Source organism: Olea europaea, chromosome 6 (genome assembly GCF_002742605.1).
Source record: "Olea europaea var. sylvestris chromosome 6, O_europaea_v1, whole genome shotgun sequence".
Taxonomy (NCBI): Eukaryota; Viridiplantae; Streptophyta; class Magnoliopsida; order Lamiales; family Oleaceae; genus Olea; species Olea europaea.
In genome coordinates, this window is record NC_036242.1 from 23,514,801 (window position 1) to 23,519,767 (window position 4,967).

Sequence of the window (4,967 nt, forward strand, 5' to 3'; positions counted from 1 at the left end):
CAAACTTCATTGTAGCAGATATCCAATTCCTGCCATAGAATCATAATCTCATTGTAGTATTCAGTAACTTTACAGCTTCCTTGTTTTGAGTGCCACAACTTTGATTTTAACTCAAAGATTTGAGAATAATTCTCAACATCTAAATATGTACGTTGAACTGCATCCCATACGTCCTTGATTGTTGGCAAATATTGATATGGTTTCCCTATTCCAGGTTCCATCGAATTAATCAACCATGCAATAATCATAGGGTTCTGAGATCTCCATACGTTCGCTCTTGGATCATTTGCAGCTGGTTATTTTTCCTCACCATTCAAGAAGCCAAGCTTACCTTTTCCATCAATCACAAGTTTCATGGATTGTGCCTATTCGTAATAGTTCTTTCTATTAAATTTGTGAACTGATATTTGTAATGACTGGAATTGATCTGAATTAGAGATATCAATTGCTTGATTAGAATCCACCTCTTCTGTTGCATCTCTGGAAGATGAGCTCCTCACAGCTCCTATCATGATTGTCTTCACCATAATTAAATCTGTTATTTTTTTCAAAGATTTTAAAAAAATAAAAAACAAAAAATCTGCTCCTAATGAAAAACAAATAAGAAATGGGTTGGAATCGGCAAAAGGTTTTAGGCTGAAATGAAAAATGAAATTCATTTTTTTTTTTTTTTTTTGGTTCAAGAAAACAGAGGAAATAAAGAAGCTGATTTCCAGCAGAAATCTTCAGAATATAGATATCGTGTAAGTTTTAAGAATAAAACTTCATTTTATTTCCTTTATCGAATGAGTAGTACATATAGGTATATATAGCAAAGGAATTTTATAGAAATCTTAACTATCCTAGAAAATCGAAACAACTTAACAATCTAATAATAAGATATCTTTCAGATATCTCTCATATTAACAGAATATAAGAGATAGGATAAGATATTTATTAGGTTTATTCGAATGCAAATAAACTTATCCTAACTTTTTGACGGTTCAATTTACTATTTTGTCCTTATATAAAAATTGTCAGCATTTTCATTCAGGGATTATAAATTTCACATTTAATTAATTAATAATTGATAATATAACTATTTAAACACAAAGGACAAAAAATTGAAAAGAAAAAATTGCTTAAAAGTGATTAATAGTTAAGAGGGAAGGAATCGATGATGGGAGAAATTATTCATCAATCTTAAAAACCTTACAAATTATTCTTAATAACTAGAAGTTACTTACATTTTCCATATTTATCCACCTGACTAAATACAAGTTTTGTATCTTAATTACACATTTTCACTAAAACCAATTTTTAAGTTTAATAAAAATTAATACTATGTGCTCTAAAATATTATCAATATAGTATTGGGTATTTATTATTGTCTGCTCATTTTTGTATAAGTATAAAAATTTATGATAATCTTGTTACCTTTTAGATATAAATATATTAAGAAGAGATAAAGATTTTTATCTCGGTAACCCTGAAGGACAACTCAGTGGTCAGGTCATGGGTTTGCTCTGCAATGGTCATCAGTTCGAGTCTCTTTAGGGACATTGAGGTGAGTATCCGACTGTAAATTTCAGGTTTTCGTGGGATTGGTCGAGGTGGGCGTAAGCTGGCTCGGACACCGATAGTCATATAAAAAAAAAAGGATTTTTATCTCTGTACATTTATAGGGAGAATTTTTACCCCTCTGTTTGTACTAATCCCATTCAAAAGAAAAACAAAACTTTTGTTTAAGATTTTTCACTTCAACATCTATTTTGAATGTAACTTTGGTTTCTAATTTAAAATAAATGCTATGAATTAATATGACGAGCATGATTAATATGTAGGTTAATTGGCGCAAAACGTCCCTACCTTTCAGCTTAATTGTGAAAAACGTCCCCACCTTTTATTTTTTGACATTTTTGCCCTCAAATTAACCTTTTGTTGCGATGAACGTCTTTCCGTCCAAGTTCCATCCATTTTGCCATTAATTAAAGAGAGAGAACCAATTTTTTTTTTTTTACTCAGCAGGGGTAAAACTGTCTCACCAATTGAAAACCCTCATTTTCTTAATTTTCTTCTTCACACTTAACAGCCCAAACGGTTCCCATTCCACTCTCTCTCAATTCTTCAAAAATTCTCATTTATCTTCCATTTCAACAATTATTGCTCCATTTTCCCCTCAAATCTCTCTGTTGTTTCAGTTCTTTATCAACAACAAAAAATACACTAAATATTAGTATCAAGCTAATCCACACTCTAAATTATTCCGAGAACCAAATAAAACCGCTTTTAATTTCAAAAGAACTTACACGAACCTCTTCAAAACATGATCTTCAAAACTTTGTAACGAAAGCTATTATATTCGAGGTACATATAGAAAAATGATTGAATTTTAGAGAGAAGAGAGTGAGAATGGAAGGTTTCTTGGTGAAAGCTGCCTTGTAGAGTGATAAGTGGTCGCATAGTTCAAGAAATAAGTGAGTAGACAAAGAAAAATAAAATTGGGATTACATTTGAAATGAATTGCATCTATTTTGCTTCAGTTTTTGATTATTTTTGCTTCAGCAGGTAGTGGATATTTTTGTTTTGGTTTTTGATTGATTGGTGGATGAATTGTGTCTCAAATTCTGTGATAGAATTGTGTATTTAGGGACTTTTGAGTTAGTGTGTATCAACAGGTGGTATATAGAAGAAAATAGGGAATTCTCTTGCCAATTTTTTTCTAAAAGTTAGGGACATTATTCGCAAATATTTCTAAAAGGTAGGGACGTTATTATCAAATATTTCTAAAAGGTAGGGACTTTACTTGCCAAACTTTTTATAGGTAGGGATGTTTTAAGCCAAAATTATAACTACGTAGGGATTATTAGCGCAATGTTCATTCGACTCCCAGAAGAAGTGAACAGGACCCGTTCATCTTCACCAATAAGCCAAAATGGGCCATTCACCATTAAACTGATACATAAAACCGATACATACTTCACAGCACCCATTTTCACTTGATCTCCTCAATTTACCTTATGGTCACAATAAGCATAAACTAGAAATAAACATCTAGTAGTCATCTCTACAAATTGACCACCCATTCAATATATATCTTATTACATTTTTCTTAAAATCCAACATAAAAGCAGCAGTGATGGTCGGATTTCACCACTATATATGCTCTTTAATTAACGACATTTTTCCCCTTATTTAATGTAATAATTTAAAGTATTTTCACACCCATTTTCCAGCTACTATTATATATATGGACTACATAGAAGGCGGGGATAAGGAGTTCAATGGGTAAGACGATTTTACCCCTGTTGACTTGACAAAAATTGTTCTCTCTCTCTCTTTAATTAACGGCAAAATGGATGAAACTTGGACGGAAGGACTTTCATCGCAACAAAAGGTTGATTTGAGGGCAAAAATGCCAAAAAATGAAAGATGGAGACGTTTTCCACAATGAAGCTGAAAGGTAGGGACGTTTTGTGCCAATTATCCTTAATATGTAAGTTTTTGTTTCTAAATATGTTTTGATAAGATACTTCTTTGTTTTTTAGGTAAAAAAAATTTATGATACAGACAAAATAAGTAATTTTTAATTTGAAAATTATTTAAGTTCCTTTAGTTTACTTATACGTAAATATTTTAAACTTAATCAAATGTACATCTTTTAATTCGATTTTTCTTTGTGCTTGTCTGTACCATAAAATTGGTTGATGTCGTTGTAATGGTTGAAAATTGGGTCCAACCAAAGTCTAATATAAACAAATAATTATATTTCACTTTATTTAACATTTTCACTTTTTAATACATAATTTTAAAAAACTTTTATTTATATGTATATTATCCAACAATTTTACTTTTTCTTTTAACATTATCAATTACCTTACTTTAAAAATATTATGCACGTCATTCATTTCGTACATGAGATGTGCAACATACATGTTTACTACTAGTGTTTTTTAAAATTTTAATTATTAGAATTACGGAAAATTTCATAACTAAGAAATTAATTATGGCACATTTCAAAAATAAGAAAATAAGTTTCAAATTTCTAAAATCAGATTTTTATTAAAAATTATTTATAATTTAATTAGATAATTAATTATTTTATTAATTAAATATATTTAGGTCACAGATCTATACAATTTGGTCACAAATTAACAATATAATTAGTTACTTATTATTTTTTGGTCACAAATCAAAAATTTTATGTCACAAATTTTTTTACGACCACATTTCAAAAATTTTGTAAGTCACAGTTTGTTTATTGGTCACAAATCCAAAAATAATTAGTCACGGATTAATTTTTAGTCACGACGTATCATATTATTGGTCATAACTTATTTTTCGGTCACAAATTAAAAATTTTATAGGTCACATATTATTTTTCGATCACGAATCAAAAATTTTATAGGTCACATATTAATTTTTCGGTCACAACTTAATAAATTATAAGTCACAAACACAAATTTTATAGGTCACATATTATTTTTCGATCACGAATCAAAAATTTTATAGGTCACAGATTAATTTTTCGATCACAACTCAATAAATTATAAGTCACAAACACAAATTTTATAGGTCACATATTATTTTTCGATCACGAATCAAAAATTTTATAGGTCACAGATTAATTTTTTGATCACAACTCAATAAATTATAAGTCACAAACACAAATTTTATAGGTCACATATTATTTTTCAATCACAAATCAAAAATTTTATAGGTCACAGATTAATTTTTCGATCACAACTCAATAAATTATAAGTCACAAACACAAATTTTATATATGTCACAGATTAATTTTTCGATCATAACTCAATAAATTATAAGTCACAAACACAAATTTTATAGGTCACATATTATTTTTCGATCACAAATAAAAATTTTTAGAGGTCACTGATTAATTTTTCGATCACAACTCAATAAATTTTAAGTCACAAACACAAATTTTATATGTCACAATTTAATCAATTTAGAGTCACGGTCACATA